This window comes from Coturnix japonica, chromosome 1, assembly GCF_001577835.2.
Source record: "Coturnix japonica isolate 7356 chromosome 1, Coturnix japonica 2.1, whole genome shotgun sequence".
NCBI classification, from domain to species: Eukaryota; Metazoa; Chordata; class Aves; order Galliformes; family Phasianidae; genus Coturnix; species Coturnix japonica.
In genome coordinates this window covers 165,974,166-165,995,242 of record NC_029516.1, presented here as the reverse complement: position 1 = coordinate 165,995,242, position 21,077 = coordinate 165,974,166, and the positions used below count along the sequence as shown (strand labels likewise).

Genomic DNA, 21,077 nt, shown 5'->3' with positions numbered 1-21,077 from the left:
GAAGGGGCCCACAAGGATTATCAGCTCCAACTCTTGGCTTCACACAGCACTGAGAGCACTGTACAAATGTCCCCTGTGCAGGCTGTTCCATGCCCACCGTCCTCTGGTGCAGACCCTTCTCCTTAGCCCCAGCTCACCCTCCCAGAACAAGTACAGTATGGTTAATGGTAGTAGTAAGATGTAAAAATGAGAGCCCTGATCCTGCCAGTCATTGACATTAGTGAGAAAGTCCACTCTACGTTCTTTTGAACTGCACAAAAACAAAAACAGCTCTACTAACGTGGGGGAGACTCACTGTTCTTGTAACTCTTGAAGGACGTTATTGTGGTGGAAACACAACGAGGGCTGTGTTTTATCTGTGCAGCACAAAAATGCACACAAAGAGTGGATATTTAGCAGCCTTTAGCATCATTTATCCATGCCCCTCCAATGAGTTATTTTTAGGACGGGATGAACTATGGCCTGTATTGTCCCAGTAACTGGAAAAGGAGCCTAAAATAACCATCTCAGATGCAAATGTCTTTGGGAATCCCTTCTCCTATGCTATTTTTCTTTCATTTAGTTTCACCGTTAGGCTTGCTTAGAAAAAGTGATCCATGAACCAGGAAGCATCAGATCTGTTATGCCAAAAGTAAACTGGAGCCCAAGAAGCAGCATCCACCAACACTAGCATGGGGGAGTGTTTCAACACTGACTGGATTTGCTTAAACAAACTGCTGGTAAACTACAAGAAAGCTCATAGGGAAGGCTGTGCCTTTAGTTCTCTGTTGTCTTCTTTGCTTTTTGTCTGGCACTGTCAGAGTAGAGCTGGTGATGGAGTTATTTAAGCACATCCCAGTTCATTGCAGGGGTGTTGGATGAGACAAACCTTGCGGGTACCTTCCAACTCTAAAGGTTCTATGATTGTGTGACTGATGTGAAGCGTCATTTTCTGATGTAAGTATTGAGCATTAGGCATAGAATGCTGTTAAAAAAAAAAAATCAATTTTATGAAAAGAAAGCAATTCATTTTTGTGATGCTCCCAGCAGGTATATGGGTAAGTGATGTTGCACTGCTTTTAATAGGCCGGAGTTAACTTTTAATCTAAAACTTGAAGCGATGCGTTTGTGCTCCTCCAGCTCCATGTTCGTGGCGAAACAGAAGGTGGCACTCCACGGTTGTACATGCGCTCAGGCTCTGGGACGCACAATGTTTCCATAGCCAGTGTGCGTGTTACCACAAGCTACAACCAAAGTGAAGCAGGAAATACCGTGAACACCTGGATCTGTTTGGGCTTATCCTCCCGAGTGCTAAAAGATCACGTTTCTACAGAGCTACACAGAAACGTTGGGAAAAGAAGTAGCAATGACTATAGATTGCATGATAAAATCCTCCTGAGGATGCAAGTGCTTCGGTCTAAGCATGGAATTATTGCTTTGACAGAGTCTCTGCCCTACACAGGTGTAGACATACATGGATATTAAAACCAGAATGGACCACTGGGAACCTGTAGTGATGGCCGTACCCCAGCAACCTGTTACAAGGTGTATGAGATGATGGAATATCTTCTGAACAGCCACTTAATCGCTCTTTGCTGTCTCTGCATTTATGTTCATAAACCTACAGGTGTTATCAAAGTGAAATTTGCTGCAGTTGATTTTGCTTCCACATATTCAATCACAAGAAATTCAACTGGAGACAACATGATCATTCCGGGTAGGGACCAAAGTCACGCTGTGATATCTAAAAATGCAAATTGCTGTGTGAATATGAAAGAGATGTAAAATGGAAACGGTTTCCCGTTTGATGTATTTCAGGAGTCATCTTTTCTCTGGTGAAACTCAAAGGGTGGTAACGCATCAGTGTGCACGGCAGTGCTGCTGGCTGTGTGTTGCTGCAGGGCTCCTGCTGTGTGCTGCCGGGCCTCCCAGCACTGCATGTCTGAGGACCATGCTGTCTGCAGCAGTCGCGTTTCCTCTTGTTCCTTACACATCAGTGATGTTTAAGGAACATCAAAGCTGCCACATTTTATGCTAGTGAGGTACAGGCTCTTATCTTGAGGATTCAGAAAGCAGAAGGCATTTCTTCAATGCTCCTTGCAGGAAATGAAGTTCTTACCTGCTCTCTCTATATAAACTTTTCTAAAAATGACATATATTTTTTATTACCTAGAGTGGCACTGGGATGTTCTTTAAACTACAAGAGCAAAAATTTAGGTTAGATGTTAGGAAGGAGTTCTTTACTCAGAGTGGTGAAGCCCTGGCACTGCTGCACAGGGAGCTGTGAAGCCCCATCCCTGGAGGTGCTCAAGGCCAGGTTGGATGGGGCCTGGGCAAGGTTTGGGTGGACAAACAGTTGCTATTTTCTGGCCAGGGAAGAATGTGGTTCTGCTTCCCTGAATGGAAACAATGGGAGATGCTCTCTGCCCCTCCATACTCTGTGGACAGAAGCAGTTAAACATTCATTTTCCAGAGCCAGGCTTCATTTTAATTTTTCATGTTATAGAGAACTAGTATGTGTTCGTGGATTTACCGGCTTTTTAAATAATCTTTCCTCCAATTGTGTTTAACCAACTTAATCCCTTTCAAAGTACTCAATTTTGTACAGTGCATACTTAGGTTTATATAGAATCAGTACTCAATGTTAGTAACAGGCAGGGAAAACAAAGCCTGTAGTAGCACCATACATGGTAAAATGAGATGAAAGCTGGAAAAAAAAGAAAAAAAGAAAAAGAGCAAAAGCAATATAATGCAGGTAAAAATAGGAGAGTTTAAGAGCTTTGCAACAGATCAGCAGTATGGAATAGACAGAGACAGTGGGTGCCTGGGGCTGGTAACAGTATTATTTCCTTTAAAAGCAGTGCCCTTGTCAGGGGCACTGGGAGCTGGGAGATGATCCCTTATTCCTCATTCCAGGCATGCAAGCAGAGTTATCCACATGTAGAGGTGGGATTTCATATCAGGGTCAGAGTGGCCATGAATTAGTTATCCCAAAAGATCAGGTTTTACCAAGAAAACCTGTGAGGATTTACAGTATCATATTTGATAAGTGAAGTACCATGCTTTCATGGTACCTCATGGCTGGTGCCCTCCTTGCTTATAGAAGCTGCTGCATGAGTTGTTCAGGCTGCAAGAGCAGTGAAGCAATGGGAGTATTTGAGCCTGGGCTGTTCTGCCTTCCATTTGAATGAACACCCGTCTGCTGCTTTGAAAAATATACGGCTTGACTTCTGACCTTTATGGCAGGAGATGGAGAAGGAATGAAGTGTGCCTTTCTGGCAGCCTGGAGACTGGAAACCCTACAGCAGAAAGGCTGGGTACTGATACCAGCATCCAGCAGGAGGGGGCTGAGTTTTGCCCTGCAGTCTGCACTGAGGTCTGTGAGCCTGGGGCAAGGCTCTGATCTGAACTGGTTTAAATCATGGTTTAAAACTAAATGAAGTATTTTTGTGCAATTTGGTATGAAAAAGTCAGTCTGTAAAGACAGGTGGAAATGAGAGCATTTCTCATAAAGAGAGCAAGCAGTTAAAATCTTCAGTGAAAGTCAGATGTGAAGTTTTGTGCCTCACAAGGACACATACATTACTCCTGCTCCAGCTTTGCTATTTCTGTTCATTTCTGGCCGCAGTACACTCTGAAACTACATATACAAGGTGCATTTTGACCTGATACGGGTATGACTGTAAACACTTCAGTATGCTTTGTTTCATGGTCTAGTTATAATGCAGCTTGACCAACAGCGCTTCCTCCATAAAGAAGCACTTGAAACATATCAGCCTGTCCTTCGTGTCAGTCAAAGAGACCTGCTGGTCTACCAGGCATGTTGAAGATCCAGGTAGGTAAACCAGAACCTGGTCCAGCACTGTAAGCACGTTGTTAGCTGCCCATCTTTAACTCACCTTGCTGCAAAGCTATGCTTTGTGAGCAGCCCAAAGCTGCTGAAGTTACTCAGTGCTTTCTCTTTGCTCTGTCTTGACTCCAAATTAAACCAACAACATGCACCTCACAGAAGTGCAGGAAGCACCTGCAGTGGGAAACTGCCGTCTGGCCAAGCACTGATGGGGTGGCCTGGCTAGAGGGGCCTGGCACAGCGACCATGCCAAGCCTGGGATGAGGCTTTAGCAGCACGTCAGAGGCATTTTATCACAATTATTCTGAATTTAAATTCCTTATCACACAGCTCCCATCGCTCAAGCTGGTTGCTGTCGGTAAGACCCTCCAGAGCAGGAGGCTCTGCAGCGGGGCTGGTGGCCCACCTGGATTCCTGCATGGTGAGGTAAGGCTTTCCAAACACTGCCGCTATTATCACTGCCTTGCCTTCCTTATTAGGGCAGGCTGAATTTTCTGTCCCACCCCATCTGCCTCAGATGAATCAGACCATCACTGAGCCTGAAAACCTGCAAAATCATCCCTGTAAAACCTGCATCTACCCCAAATGTTTGGAAACACGTCAAGAGCAGGGACAAGAAGGCTGCGGGTGCAGCATGGCCCAAATTACCTTCATCCATGACTGGATTTGTCACAGAACTGTAGAATATCCTGAGTTGGAGGGATCACCGAATCCAACTCCTGGATGGTATCCCCAGGGAGGTGTCACCTTGGGGGTATGGAGGGATCCCCCCCTTGGGCAACTCAGTACCAGACAGATCTAGACGAACTGGAAAGGGTCCAGAGGGGAAAATCAAAATATACAGCAAATAGAACAATTTCACCAGTGTAGTCTTAGATTCTATAGGTAATTCCTGGCACGTCTCTCCTTGAAGAGGAAAATCTAACTGTAGGACTCCTTGTTGAGTAATTCACATCAACCTGATCCCCCAGTTTCTTACAGCAGTTCTGTGCTGCTGCCAACTCAATTTTAGAGCCATTATGTTCAAGTGAAATATAGTAACAGCTTCACTGGCCAAGAAGTGATATTAAATAAGCATTGCAGTAGATATTCTGAAGTCATATATGGAAGAAGTGTTCACTTGAACATTTCTTCATAGCTTTCAAAAGTAGAACTGAAGAGCGTACTGGGTAAGAAAGGCTTCCCTTGAATCATAGAATGGTGAGGGTTGGAATGGTGTGGGTTGGAATCATAGAATGGTGTGGGATGGAAGACCATCCAGATCCAACCTCCTGCCATGGGCTGGTTGTCACCCACCAGGTCAGGCTGCCAAGGCACTGTCCAACCTGGCCTTGAGCACTTACCTGGATGAGGCATCCACAACCTCTCTGGAAAGCCTGGGTTCATCTTTGGATGGGACGGGCAGCTCTGCTACCTGTATTAGGCAGCAAACCGAACTTGTGAATGGGCTGGATGCCCGGAGTCTGCCTCTGAATTGCTTTTTATAAAGCAATAAGGAGTCAGCAGACATGTGGTACCTACTCATGACTCTACGTTCAGTGTTACACAGAAATGTCTTACAGAATGTCGTGGATCTCTCCATTCCCTACTGTTGCTGCAGAAGTAATGCATGTGTAACCAGAGCCCAAATGGACCCTTCTTTTACAAACAGTTGTACAGCCACAGCACTGTTGCTGATGAGAACAGAGCCTGGAAATAAATACATGCATTCCTAAAATATAAGTTACTTTAAGGTCTGATTAGACTGAGACTTAGGTCATCCAAAATGAAATACTGCATTAGATGTAGACTGGGAACCAGATTCAGAGGCATCAGAGAAAGATTCCTGTAGAAATATTAAAGGCTATAGAGTAAAGAAGCAAGTAGAAACGTGAAGAAATATCTCAGAATAATTATCACCAGTGAAGGTTGGGATGGATGAGGAAGGTGTGGGCCAAGCAGGCAGGGCAAGTGACCTGAGTGGGGTGAGAAACAGCTCCAGGAAGAGAAGCAGCAGCCTCCAGGAGTGTCCAATCATGGGGATGGAGAAGAGTTGTCCTGACAGTGTCATGCCTTCTGCTTGGCTGAGTTGTAAGGAGCTTTATACAAACATAGTCCAAAAATTGGGGGAAAAAATGACTTTCCTTTCATCACAAGTATAAATCATATCCTCCAAAACACCGTTTTCGTAGTGGAAGGAAAACTCTGGCTGTACACACAGAGCATGACCCCAAGTGCTCCATGCCCCCTAGCACTGGAGAGAGCAATCTTATGACTGTTTGGTTTCTGAACACTGTCCCCACAGATGTCACTGGTCAGAGTGGCCATGGGGAGCTGCCACCCACCCTCTCAGCCTGGGGAAGGGGATAACTTCAGCCCATAAATATGATATTCAGAAATCTTGCTGGATTCTCACAACTGCCAACACAGCTTTGCTCCAAGTCTCTCTTGCGTTGGAGAGGGGAAAATATTTGGTTTTGTATTTAAAGCAAGGAATAATTTGTTCTCTGCACTAGGCCAGCTGAGCACTTTGTGTGCCCGGAGCAGAACAGCATCAGGACTTTTGCTTTTTAAATTCACATTTCTGGAATCCAGGAGCGAAGTCCTCACTAATGCTGTGGGATGTGGGGAATGCCATTTGTCCACAAGGACACTACCTGCATAGATACAGACCACATGTCACTCGCAGGCACCCAGTTGCCATTTAGCTTCTGAGTTCCTTTTCAGAGTCTCTTTTTCTAGTTGCAAAATTGTTGTCTGTTTGCAGGAGATTTTAAGTAGTTCTGTAAGAAATAACATTTTCTTGCATCATATCAATGAGATATGTCTCAATATCACCATTTACTTTAATTCTCAGCATCCTTTTATGCACAGTGGGATCACAAACTCTTCAAAGCAGTACAACAGGGCTATAAAACAAACGTACTTAGTGAAAATGCCATAATGTCCTCGGTTGCCCACTTTTCAAGGAGACGGCAGGTTTCCCCATGTGGTAAATGGGTTAATAACAGAAAATATTGAACCCTCCACACCCTTTTTTTTTTAAACTACACCTATTCAATAAAGCCAAAAACTGAATCTGAGGATGGTGTTATTCAAGGCAGCTTTGAATCCAGCATCTTATTTATCCATCATGCTTTGAATTATATCAAGAGTTAACATTTGCTCTTCAGAAGCTGAAGGTTTCTCAAAAGGTCATGTTTCATGTTGTATTAGGCATGCCGCGTTGGCTTCCTGCTCACGGTTTTCTTGCATGTATGAGCACTTAAGGTGAAATGCTTTCTACTTCCAAAAGCAGCAAGTGTACAGACATTCAATACAAAAATGTTTCCTCCATGCCCATTTCTGTCAGCAGGAATTTTTTCCCTCTCTGCAAAGCAGCAGGGATGAGGAATTCAGGCTGATTTCTCCAGGCTTCTGTTCCAGATTCTCTGGAGAGCAATGACTGTCACAAAGATACAGAATCCTTCTTAACGTGCAGCACTGTGCCCAAACCATTTGCCTGCTTAACTCATTACACCGATCTCTTTGTTTTTATGAGTTCTGGGAAATCAAAACGCAAAACAATTTTGCGTTGGCAGTTGTATCTTCAGGAAGATGAAAGACAATGTACTTGTATGTCCTCTTGCCTTCCCCAGGTCCAGAACTGCAGCTGGGCTGAGCATTGAGGAGCAGTGCCTGCCCTGCACCTACCAAAGCAAGCCAGGATTGAGTGAGGACGATGGTATGTGCTCCAAATGTGCATAACAGAGAGTGAAACAATGCTACAGAATGAAATGCTACCTTCCACCCTACCCAGCAGCAGCAGGTGACTTCAAGTTCATTGCAACCACCTTCAGCTAATTGCAGTCTGGAGAACAGCTCCAGTCTCTTCACTCCTCTGAAATACGGTGGGCATTTTAACTGGAGCACATTATTTTAGCTTAATGGCAAGCAAAAGGATGACATTTTTCCATCACTCCAGACCATAGCAATGCACGCCTGGAGCAGGTGCTGCCTTGTGCAGCTGCAGCCACTGCATCAAATCTTCATCTATCACGCTGATAGATGTGTCACTGATTGTAGAGATGGCAGGGAATCACAGAATCACAGAGTGATCTGGGTTGGAAGGGACCTCAAGGATCACAAAGTTCCAATCCTGCTGCCTGGCAGGGCCACCAAACTTCCACATTTACTAGATCAGGTTGCCCAGGGCCCCATCCAACCTGGCCTTGAACACCTCCAAGGACGGGGCATCCACAGCCTCCCTGGGCAGCCTGTTCCAGGGCCTAACCACTCTCTTAGTAAAGAATTTCCCCCTGATATCCAACCTAAATCTTCCCTCCTTCAACTTAAAGCCATTTCCCCTTGTCCTGCCCTTCTTCTCCCAGCTATGGGGATCTTGGGTTGGCTATGTTCGTATGGGTCCCTGGGCAGCTTGATGTGGTGGGTGGAAACCAGCCCGTGGCAGTGGGTTTAAGCTTGATCATTAAGGTCCCTTCCAACCTAAACCATTCAGTGATTCAATGAGAATCTGAATTGGTTATCTGATGCTGGTAGTGGTGGAGTGATAGAGAGGCTTTGGAGGGTGATTCAGCCCATCCCAGGTCAGGAATTTGGTGTGATTCACCTCATCCTGAATACAAGCACCTCCGTTCACCTGGGATTAATTTTACAATCTAAATCAGGGGGACAGAACTGCATCAGTTAGTTGAGAAAGCTCTGGAAGTGCTCTGCGGCTGTAGACCCATTTTGCGTGGGATTCACCCAAACGCTCTGCAGAGCATTCAGAAATGAGCTATCCAAGCTTGAAGGTGTTGCCTTAGGCTTTCTTTGTCATCAGTGAAGAACCGGCACCTCGGTCGGGCAATTCATCCACCCACAGAGCTAGCAGGCTGCTGAGTCACCCTCTGCAAATGCTTGCTGTCTTCTGCTTGCTGTCTTCTGCTCCAAGCCAGTGTCAAGAAAAGCTGGCCATAAACTGTGTATCGCTTACAGTAAGATCTTTTTATTTTTATTTATTTAAGTATTTTGGGAATACAGAAAATATTTTCTGGGTTAGAAATACGGGGGTTTGGTAGCACATGGAGAACCTGGGACTGATTTGGTGGTTGAGTGCAGTGGGAGTTAGCCTCAGGTCAACACTTGAGTGTCTAGCTGGGAGCTGGATATATATAGATAAACATATCAGAGTTATTGAATCATAAAATCATTGAATGGCCTGGGTTGAAGAGGACCACAATGATCATCTGGTTTCAACCCCCCTGCTATGTGAAGGATGCCCACACAGTGTGAGAAGTCAGTGGGACAGTATGGAAGAAGCTTCTGAGCTCTCTGAGGGAGCTGCAGACTGAACATGAACGAACTGCTATTGCTGAAGCTGCATAACCCTCTCCTATATCTGCAGTCAGACCCTATCCAGAAGCCTATCCTGGTTAACACGGGCCGACAGACACTGGCTGTTGTCTGAGCAGAACTGAGAGCCCCGGGGGGCACCTCGCTGGCTTTGGGTGTGGGCTTTGTGTTGCTCTCACTGCAAAGCCATTGAGGCAGCTCTACTGCTCTAGATAAGCTCCTAACACCTCTTAAACCAAAGTAATGGTGTTAATTTAATTTGTCATAGAGCTTTAATTTTGTGATGAAAGAAGGCAAATTAAAGGAGATTTGTTTCTATTGACAGAAAATACGTGTAGTAATCTATTCAAAAAGGCTTTTCTAGAACAGAGCATACATTTTCAGATGCAGAGTACACAGAGATGCAGCTGATTACACAGCAAAGTTATGTTTCATTTCTTCTTGAGTAGTCCAGTAATTTTAATAGTCCGACACATTAAAACAAGATTAAGCAGATGAACTGTTACATGTCAAAGCCTTAGGAAGCCAGTCTATAGCAGCTGAAATATATAACACAGCTCGGTGCTGTTTATAAGGGTTGGAAAAGGGGGATAGGCTAGAAAAAGGGGATATGAACAAACTTTTTAAATTAAAGGGAGCATAGGCTTAAGAAAGAAATGAATGTAAACTGCCCATGTTTAGACTGTAAGAAAGCCAGCGACCATCAGAAGAGTGAGCTTTCAGAGCATCCTTCTAGAGGGAAAGGCAGGGATAGAGGCTGACGCTTCTGTGAGAGACACATCCATCAGCTCAGCTCTGGCTCCTGATGTGACAGCAGCAGAGGATGATGACCTGGGAGCTGGAGGGGCTTTGTGAGATGAGAAAGAAATCAAGGAGGAAAAAGTAAGGTATTCACAAAAGGGAGTGTAAACTCGAGAAGCCTTTTCAGAGTGCCAAAACAATCCAAACTGCATTTCCATAACCACAGCTTCCATCCGCCTCTACAAACCACACACGACCTGGGATTCAGAATAAAAGGCCCTTCTTGGCTTTTGGAGTTCCCTCTGGGTACCTCCTCATCTACTGGGGAGCTGTAGCATCTTCTGAGGTCATTTTGAGGCACTTTCACTTTGGGGCTGCCCAGAGAAACGTGTCCCTGTCCCTGTGCTGGCCACCCAGAGCTGCAGCAGCTGCTGGGATGGGAAGGTGGGGGGTTTTGGAAGGCATGGGCTGGGAGCTGCTCCTCCTGAAGGTTTAGGACCATTTTAGGGCTGTGTTAATCCTAACTTTAACTGTTGTTGTCAGAGGCTTGTGTTAGCTCCCTCTGCTCCCACACAGCCTTACGAGAGCCAGGAATAACTCCCTGAGGGTTGAATCCCATCCCAAGCACTGCCATTGGATGCCCATATCCACAATACAAATACTAACCCCTGAGCCAGCCTTGTGCAGGGCAGCAGCACCATGGTGGGGGCAAAACCACAGCAGGAGAGTTAGATGCAGCCAGAGGGACAAGGAGGGACCTCCCGAGGTAGGCTGGAAGCAGTACTGTTATTTATTGCTCCTGCAGAGCTGGAGTAAGGATGGCTGCGTTTGCTTTGGCTGCTGGGCTGACAAATGGGAGGGGGGGATAAAGCCCACTTCAGTTTGGATTTAAATATTGCATTTTTGGGAGGAGAGGTTGTCATAAAGACTACAAAGGGAAGAAGATAAAAGGTCTGTTCAAAAGAAAACCCTGGCTGGAGCTGGAGGTGATTGTTTGCGTTGTAGATGCCAATAAGGAGCATAAAGAATATTTGAAATGGTGGCAGCTCCTTGATGTCAGCCTTCAGTCTGGACCCTTATTGCTTCTCAGCCCTCAAGAGCGAGTGCTGCAGCCTAAACCAGTGCATGGGATGGCTGGGACATAGAAGGCAAGCTGCCACCAAGATCTTCCATGAGCTGCCCTGTGAGCTCATGAAAGGTTTCCCGAGGAAAAAGTGTCTGGTTTTGGAATTTATTAGTGATAATGGGATGTCTCTTCTCAACCAGTTGCCTGCTGTAAATCTTCTTCTTCATTCTCTCCACCCTCTTTGGAGAGCTTGCAGCTGGACAGATGCTCCTCTGAGGACCAGCCCTGATGTAAAGGGCCTTCCCGTCATTTCAGAAGTGCTGACCAAGACAAGCTGAGAGGGATGAGACTTTTGGCACGGAGATGTTTAAATGTTGTTTGTTGGTTGTTTTTTTTTCCCACTAGTAGGAATGGAGTTGCTTTGTGCTGTGAGGGAAATATCAGTCACGGATACGTGGGGCATTTCTGTGCTGGAGGTGTGGGGATGTGTGAAGGCAGGGCAGGATGTGGGTGGGCACAAGGCTTGATCCAGCTTAGCACAGGGTGATCCGCAGCCTTTTTTCCTCCCTACTTTGCAGGAGGACCAAGCCTCCTCTTTATATTTTTTGATTTACTAATTTAGTTGGAACGAGAGTTGGAGCCTGGGACCTTAACCACGGTGTTAATGATGTGGGAGGCTTGGCTCAGAGATGTTTATTCGAAGCAGGCCATCTGAGGTCCCAGCAGCACAACCCAACCGCCGGCCGCTGGCTGGTCCCAGGTGGTTTCTCCACACACTGACTGAAAATTCCAGCCTGAGAAACTTTTCCTGGCAGAGGTTTTGCTGCAAATTGTACGTTCCCAAAAAGAGGTTGGATAAAAAAACCCAAAGCAACACAAAAAAAGGTGAATTAATATTTTCCAGAGGGGAAAAAAAAATGCATTATCAAAACATTCCTACCTGCTGTGGGCAGTGGGTGCTGCAGAATCACAGAATCACAGAATGACCCGGGTTGGAAGGGACCTCAAGGATCATGAAGATCCAGCCCCCCTGCCTGGCAGGGCCACCAAACTTCCACGTTTACTAGATCAGGTTGCCCAGGGCCCCATCCAATCTGGCCTTGAACACCTCCAAGGACAGAGCAAGGACGTGCTATGGGCAAGTGCTGGCTGGATACGGCTCTTTCATGGACAAGGAGCAGCCCTGGGGCTCCACATGTCCTGAGCACTTGGGAAGACTATGGGGGTTTACATGTCTAGAAGAAAACAGTGGAAATCCCAACGTGCAGCCCAAGCTGCAAATGGTTACAATGGGATGGTGGTTTGATGAGAGGGGAAAAGAGGTAGAATCTGTCCCCTTCAGTTCTCCTAAAGCTGAATATCTCTAGTGGAACTTATAGTTTGTCCTTCATTTATGAGTGGTAGCAAAAAAGACCCCAAAACAACACAAACAAACAAAGAAATTTCTGAAAAGAATCCATGTCTAAGATGCCTCTGTCTGGAGGATCCCAGCGACCAAAGTGGGTAGGACTGACTGTTACAGTGAACAGCCTGGTAAAGCCATAGAGAAGTAATTTAGATTACTGACATTATTGGAACCGTGTTAGAGCTGAAGCAGGTTCTTTCTGGCTATTAGTAATTTCTGCATAGCAAAGAGGGAAAAAGATAAAACTATCCCCCACATCCTCACTTTTATTGCAGCTGGAAGTCTGGTCCATCATCGCTTGAGAAATGAGAGTATCACTAACCTGGGGAACACTCACCCCAGGGTGCTGTTCTATCTCTTTGCCCTACAGCTGGAGCCATTTGCACTCAAGAGGCCTCTACCCTGATGATTTAACTGCAATATGCATAAGTACTAACCAGCTGTGTTGCCCAGAGAGGTGGTGGATGCCCCATCCCTGGAGACATTCAAGGTGGATGGGGCTCTGAGCACCTGATCCAGGTGTCGGTGTTCCTGTTCATGAGGTAACGATTAAGAGTGTCTTCCGACTCTATGATTCTATGATTTTACGATTACTGCATGAAACAATTAAACTACCCAGTTTGCCAGTTCCCAAAATACACCTGGACACATCCTGTTAGACACTGCTCTTCTACGATAGACCTGAGCATATTTTCTTTATGGCCATCCCTCACTGATAACTCACAACACTTTTACACAGCATCACTGTGCTTGTCAGAGTCTCCTGTGATTCACCGTGGGGTGGATAATTGTCACTTCGGTTCCATGCTGAGAGCTTAAATAACATGCACAAATCGACAGCCCCTGGTTGCTGCAAAGTGCAAGTCTGAAGAGCGGTCAACCAGTGATGTGAAAGGAGAAACGGAGCTGGCAAGGCTCTCATTTTAGCTGGAACAAATGTGATTGCCATGCCGATATGTTTCTCGTGAAGATAGTTTTGTTTTCTTAAGCAGCAAGAAGAGCTGGCTGGAAAACAGCATTTTGCTTTTATGAGGTTTTAGAAATTTCAGCATTTGGTTTTATTATATATGGTTTATTTATTATGTGGAGGGAAAACCATGGTTTCCAGTTTTTCTTGTGAACTGAAAACAGGGAGGCTGGGGGGCCTGGTGACAGGGGCTCGTCCCACCGTGCTGCATCTGAGACTTATGGCCAACCTCTTTCTCAGTGGTGGGAGTGATGGGGCTTCCAGCTCTGTCCTCCTCCTGCCAGTGAGGGTCAAACTGGGCACTGTTTGCTCTCTTCAGACCAGTGAGCTCTGCACGTGAGTGTATGATGCTGTGAATTTGACAGCCTTCCCCTGAACAAAGCTGTGCAGCTGTGTGGCTCTTCTCCCTGAGCTGGACTACACTAAAACCTCAAACATGGCATAAGGGTTTGCTCTGGTCCTTGCAGTGGAACCATTCAAGTCCTTTTGTGCTGGGATGTTGGCACCAGTGTGATGGGGTCAAGCTGAACGAAGCTGTGGATGAAAGGAGGGCTGCTCAACAAAAGTGTCAACCTGCCTGAGGTTAAGAAGGCCCTGCAGAGGGATCTGGGCAGGCTGGATTACTGGGCTGAGGCCAATGGGATGAAGTTCAACAAGACCAAATGCCAGGTCCTGCACTTTGGTCACAACCCCAGGCAATGCTACAGACTTGGCAGACTGAGCCAGCAGTGTTGAAGTATTCAAGAAATGTGTAGATGTGGTACTCAAGGACATGGTTCAGTGGGCAATATTGCTGAGAAGCTGGACTAGATGATCTTAGAGGTCTTTTCCAACCTTAATGAATTCTATCATTCTATGATGTGAAGTCACTGTACCACAGCTAACTCTGTTTCTGCTTTTCCTTTCTCCTCTGAGGGCCCATAGATCAAGACAAACCCTTAAACCCACATGTGACCATTGTGAGACCATCAACCAGCAGCTGCTGTGCATCCATCAGACATTTGCTCCAGGTGGAGCTTGCAACATGCGCAGGGCGAGAGCGAGCCTGCAGCACTGGCACCTCCCAGGCACGGCCCCATCCATCTAAACCTTGGCAGCTCATCAGGGTGTGCTATGCAGCCAAAGCTGGGGCTCTGGGAAGCTGTGGGGAGACATAGAGCAGCAGCAAGCACCAGCTTGTCCAGGGATGGTGAAACGTGGCACTGGGGAGGTCAGGGCTGTGCGGGAGGAGCCAGAAGGAATCAGGGCAATGGTGTTGGGTGAAGCTCAATTGGAGGAGTATGGGCTGGGAGCCAGAACAGGCACAGGATCACACAGCCCTTGTGTGCAGGTGGGTGGTGGGGGGAAGGACAAGCATCCTTCACATGGAACAGTGATTCTGGGGTCTGATTTTGCTACAGCTCCCCCCACAGTTTCCAGCACCACCACTGCTTTAAAAACCCTTTTCTGTCTTTTTTTGGATCCCAGTGAAATAGTTCAGTGAGATGCTGCTTGGGTTCCCCTTTTGTTTTTCCCTGCAGAGATCTGATTTTGTTTAGCACAGTGTCGTCCCCAAAAGCAGCTTCCTTTGAGGACGGTGCTGTTAATATTTTATTTCTAAACCAGTCTTCTGAAAAATAGCAGAGCTTCAGCAAGGAGCTCTAGTATTTCCCATCTGCCAGCAGAAATCCTGCCTGAGCCGCACTGCAGTGCATTGGATGATTCACTTTAGTTTTTGGATCAGAGCAGCTTCTTCACTCTGCTCTCGTTCTTCACTAGGGAGTAAATTGGGATTAAGAGACAGAAGCCTTGAGAGCAAGATCTCGCTCATTAATACAGAGAGAGTCCATCTGTGTGGTGAATGACCAGGAGCAGCTGGAGACATGAGATCAAGACCACAAGGTGAGGTTAATCCATATCCAATTGACCAAGTCCCCCAGGCTCAGGTGAAGCATCTGGAGGAGGGACGGGCAGGATGGTGACACTCATCTCAAGCACAGGGTGGGAAGAGAGCAGGGATGCTCCTATATGGGCAACTGCTGCTCCATGGTGTGATGTCACACAGGGTCAGCTCCTCACCCCTGCCCTCTGGGAATTGCTGGATTTGGACAGCAAGGGCTTGCTTCATTTGCCCAAAAGGCAGATTGGTGCATCCTTCTGTAAACCTGCTGGGGAACTAATGACTCACTGTGTCTCTGTAATTACATGTCTGCTATGTTGGATTTCTTTCTGCTTGTTTTTGTTTTTTTTTTTCTCTCTTTTAAACAAACTTAATACAAAACCTCTACTGTGAGTTCTGAATGTCTGATGGCTCATTTCTCCCTGAGTGTTAAGGTTTTTCCCAGTGTCTCCCAGTACAGTCAAAACATGATGGCATCTTTGGGTCATCTCCATCCTTGGGACACCTCTATCCTTGAGTCACCTCCATCCTTGGGGCACATCCTGGGTAACTTATGCCTGGCACAAGGGACTTTCCTGCTACGCTCACCTCAGTGATATTCCATTCTCTCATGGTATCTATTCCCTTTCTGAGACTGTCTGAGGTGGCAGTTGATTGTAGCACAAATCTCCTTTGCTGGTGCCACCTTCCTCCAGATGCTTTTGACTCAACAGCAAATGCAGGAAGTCCCCCACCACCCTTATCAAGATGTAACTAGCCCAGACACAGATGCATCATGCCATTTCTTCAGTTCATATCACTAGTGACTCAGCCTCCATTCACCATCATTCATCCAGGAATCGTCTTGCTTCCCTTCCCCCTGGCCAGAGTCTGTATTGTAACCTGTGCGATTCACTGAGCATTGGGCTCGAGAGGTGCCGCTGCTTCTCCCTGGTGTTGCCAGCATAGGGAAAGTCAGGAATGGAAGCAGACAGCCCAGCTTCTCCGTTAGATTCATGCTTGGCACAAAGGCATTAGCAAAGTCTCCATCGCGCTGCTGTCACCCATTGGAGGCGATCTCAGTGGGTCAGTGCTGACCTTCGAGGAATTCCAGCGTCCAGTCCTTGTTTTTCCCCTCCATTTCACTTCCGTGGCTTTACTTTCCCAAAGATAATTATATGACTCAGGAAGACAAGCGCATACTTCACATACCTGCGGGAACCATAACGCCGGTAGGTGGGTTAGAGTATTTTGAAGCTCTTTGAACACACAAGAGCAGCTGAATTCCCGTGACTTACCTACACAACCCAAAGCAAGTCCAGGCAATGGCTGCATAGTTTTTGTGGAGCCCTTACCCACGGAGGGACAAACATCTCCCTGAGAAAGAAAGCTTTGGTCTTGCAGCACAGAGGTGCGGAGACTCTCTGTTGCTGGAGAAATCACAGGCATTTTGTGAGGTAAGATCTGCCATTTTTATTTAACTGCTTTTGGAGAGATGGCGTACAAAATGAGGCTGGAGCTGGAAGCTTTCGTACTTGGAATGCAAAATAAACCCCAAACATAAAGGAGGGCCAGTGCTTCCCAAGAGGTACGTGAATGGCACAGAGAAATTATAATCTCTTAGCTACATAAGTGATTATTATGGGTAAAATAACCTGGCAGATAATCGCCTGTAAAGATAACTGGCAAAAATGAGGTGTGGTGTGTTTGGTAGTCTCAGTTTAGCACAGGCAGATCTTTAGAGGATACAAAAGAATGCAGTCTTTGCTTTAAGTGCTTTAACATCTGAATGGCTGTGTTACAGTTTAATTTGCTGTATTTGGAAGAAAACAGAGAAGTAAGAGAAATGTTATTCACTGCAGAAGCTCGGAGGACATTACAGATCTTAAACCAGCCAAACCTGGACTGACCCAGAACCTCAGGCAAGGGGCAGTGAGTGCCACAAGTAGCCCTGGGCATCCCAGTGTGTGCCTCAGGGCTGTTCCTGGGTGCTCCTGGATTAAGGGCTTGGCTGACATTAAGGATATTCTTAAAGCTGTTCAGGCTATTGTTCTAGTTCCTGGGTATCTATGTAGATATGTGTCCCTAGCTAGGACTGGGCTACAGCAGTGAAGTCATGCCATGCAAATAACCACGTAGTTATTTTGTTTTTCATCCTTACGGCATGCCCAAAGGAATGTAGAGGAGCTTCTCGCTCCTGCCCCCACCAGTGTGGGGAACTCAAGACCATCTGCCCCAAAAATCACTCCTCTGATACCAGACTGAGTCAGAGACAAGGTGACAGCTCTTTTGGCAAAGGCTTTCTTTGGAGAAGATGGTGTGTATCACAGCTCCTGCACGGGATGTTTTTGTTGGGGCGAGGAGAGCAACACAACTTGTGAAGGATCCTGTCCTGGCATATCTGCTGTGTGTAAACCCTCAGTCTTTATGAAAAAGTCTTCTGCCCTGGGGACTGAGGAGCCTACAAGAGCTTCTTGGCTCTGGGCTTCTCCTGTAGCTGTTGGGAGATCAGATTAATGATGTATTAGTTCAAGATAACTACCATGAGATCATGTAATTAACTTGTGATTATGCTCTGCCAGCTGGCTGAAACACACTTCTTTTAAAGAAACTCAAAGTCCAGCTGCAGATAGAGCTTTTTGAACGATGGCATTAACAGTCACCTTTTGAGCTAATTAAAGGAGTCTTCAGGGGAGAGGCAATGAAGAAGAACAGCGGGATGGCCGGTGTCCATCCCAAGTCTCAGATTGCCAGGCTAGGGCTGATATTCTCTCTTGCTGGAAAACAGACTAGGAAATGCCCAGCCTCTGATATGGGCTTTGCAATGTGAACAAAAACAGAGATTTCTCTTATAAAGTCCAAGCCAATGGCTTGGAAGATCATCAACTAAAGATCATCTGGTTCCAGACCCCTCATGTCCTCTCCTGTTCTAAAATGGTGCCTGATAGTCAACCCTGCTCACCTCAGAACTAATCTTCACTGCTTGACCATGCAAGCCACTTGCAGACTGTGGCTCCTGTAAAATGCCACTGTTGTGTCCTTCCCATTGAGTAGATGGTTACAGCTAGAGCTTTTTCAGCAGCTCTGGAGCTGGACTGTAAGCAAAGAGACAGAGTAACTCAGAGAAATGGGAGATCCTTCATGCATCATCTTGTGTAGGGTCAGCAATTATCATTTTGGTGAGCCATGAGGATGGAGCAGCTTTTGAAAGCAGTGCTTGGGTGAGAGTTGCCAGCTTCTTTTCATCCCCTCATCATCCAGCCCTGTGTGCTGCAGCAGAGAGGGCTTGATTCAGTAATCTCTTGTCTATCTGGGTTAGTCTCAAGTCATTAACTTCTATTTTCCTCCAGCTCTGGTAATACACATTCTACAGTTCATGGTACTAAAGAAGGAATTCCCAGTGCAGTTGCTGAGTGCCCAGAGATGCTGTGTGGCAGATTGTTTTATACTGGATATATTCCCTTTGAGGAGCCTGACTGAGGCTTGCTCCATCACAGCATCTTCTTACAGATCAGAGAAGCTGTAAAGTATTGCTGAAACAGTCATTCCAGCATGATGCTCTTTTTTTCTGCAGTTGGGAAGAGCTTTATAGGTCAATCATAAAAGCGACAGTGGTTTGTGACCCATGTGGGTGTCAGCTGAAGTATAATGAAGGCTGTGAAGTGAATGGGGTCTTAACTTACCCCACCTTCTGCTATTTTTTACCTGAGCTCTTGGAGGAGACAGAGCAACATTCACAGCCCTGCCAGGCATTGGGCTGAGTGGTGATGCCTCTTTCTTACCTTTACATTTTCAGAAGACCTCTGCACAAACATTGGTTGTAGCGGGTGGGCTCTGGTCCCGTGTAACCAGCAATGATACTAGAGAGAATGGCCTTGAGTTGTACCAGGGGAGAGTCAGGTTGGATGTTAGGAAATTCTTTAGGAAGACTCTGAGAAGTCAAGCAGAGGAATGGGCTGAACAGGGAGGTGGTGGAGTCATCATCCCTGGAGGTGTTCAAGGAATATTTGGATGCTGTACTGAAGGACATGGTTTAGTGGGAAATATTGCTGGTAGGTGGATGGTTGGACTGGGTGATCTTAGAGCTCTTTCCAACCTTGGTGACTCTGTGATTCTAAGATTCTGTGGTCCATGCCTCCTCCCTCCCATGCCAACATGTTTTTGCTTTCTCCTGGACTGGACAATCTGCATCAGTTAAGTCAGAAACTGTACACTTGCAAATAATTTTCTGTTTGATGGGAGGTCGGGGCTCATGCCCACATGGTTTCATGCCTATATGACTGAGGAGAGAGGGACAGCAAGCAAAGGGCTGAGGTTGTAAGCCGGCTTCTACCTTCTGCTAGAGAAATGAGTGAATATGGAAAAGCCATTTAATATTCTCCACTGTGCTGGTAGGTTGCCCTTCTGCTCTTTCCCTCTCATGCTTTTATTGAACTCGCAGACCAACCTCTCCCTTGGCAGGTGGAAGGAATGTATTGCCAGCAGTGCACATTTACGGGACGCCTTTCAGTAGCAGAGCTGTGCAAATATTAGGTTTTTCATTTCAGTGTCTGAACTGAAAATTAGGAACTATTTTTTGTTTTGGGTCACCCCCTAAAGGAGAATGCTTCCTTTCTTCTCCTGGATGCTTCTATTCCTATTCGTAGGCATTGCATGAGGCATCCTGGTTGGGATTATTCGGTGCTTTTCATATCTTAAAAAACAAAACAAGGAAAAGAAAAAAGAAAAAGCAAACTGGGTCACTCTCAGATGGAAAACATTGTTTGAAAGAACAACAGAAGATGTTTCATTCTGAAAAAGTCAAAATGGAGCCTTGCTGCTTCTCTCAGAATGCTTTGCTCTTCTCTTTCAGCTAAAACTAATTGTGTATTCAACCCAAACTCACTGAGAGTTTCTGTACCTTGTAATTGTGCTTCAGGTGAAACTGCAACATCAAAAAAACCAATCACACCGCATGCAGCAGAGACCTGTTCTAGGTGCTGTTTGGTGAACACATACACACAAGGATTTCATTCCACTTAATGAGGGTGTTAGTTAAGCAAGAGGCCTGGAGAAATGACCTCTCACACGTCTGTCTGGCCAGGGCAGCACCAACACGGCCATGATTCACCCCTGTGGGACCCACCTGCCTCACTGGGGCAACAAGTCCACCTGGGGCTACAGCCTTGACCTGAAGTGTAGCTCTGTGATGTGGCTGGGAGTTACCCATGCACAGGAGATATTGATGAGGGAGATCTTGGCCATGGGGAGAGAGCCCATCCATCTCTTTCTTTATCAGCTGTATTTAACCATGTCCTGGGCTGTATCGAGGGTGAGGGTGGTGGTTGTCACCCCTCTGCTCTGCCCTCGTAAGGCCCCATCTGTGTCCAGCTCTGTGGCTCTCAGTACAGGAAGGATGTGGAGCTGTAGGAGTGAGTCCAGAGGAGGATCATGAAGGTGATTAGAAGACGGGAGCATCTCTTTTACAAAGAATGGCTGAGGGAGCTGGGCTAGTTTAGCCTAGAGAGGTCTCACTGTAGCCTTCAAATACCTAAAAGAAGCCAACAAGAGAGCAAGGGGGGGATTTTTATATCAGGGAGTGTGGGGACTGAACAAGGGGGAATGGCTTAAACTAAAAGAGAGGAGATTTAGCTCAGATATTAGGAGAAAATTCTTTTTCTGAGGGTGATGAGGCACTGGAACAGGATGTCCAAAGAAGCTGTTGATACCCCATCAACCCTTATCTGGGGTCTGGGTTTACCTTGCACAAAATTAAGGAAAGTCTCTGTGGTCATCTCTTCTTCACCTTCCTGAAGATGGAAAAAAAGCTCTTACTGTTCCATACCAACACAGTCCTTGTCAACTTGATTCCTGCACTTAAGATATTTATAAACAGTAGTGAGATCCCTTCTGTTGTGT

General features: G+C 46.2%; 1 protein-coding gene across 2 annotated transcripts in view; it reads left to right on the top strand.

The window, feature by feature from the left end:
* The first annotated feature begins 15,085 nt into the window (after positions 1-15,085).
* The window catches only part of AMOTL1 (angiomotin like 1), a 57,802-nt gene continuing 51,810 nt past the window's right edge, over positions 15,086-21,077 (top strand). Inside the window, exon 1 of one of the 2 annotated variants that reach the window (XM_015852296.2) lies at positions 15,086-15,202. The gene's annotated coding sequence lies outside the window, so the exon portion shown is untranslated. Of the gene's footprint in view, positions 15,203-16,540; positions 16,637-21,077 lie in introns of those variants that run through there. The other variant, XM_015852299.2, reaches the window with a different exon arrangement.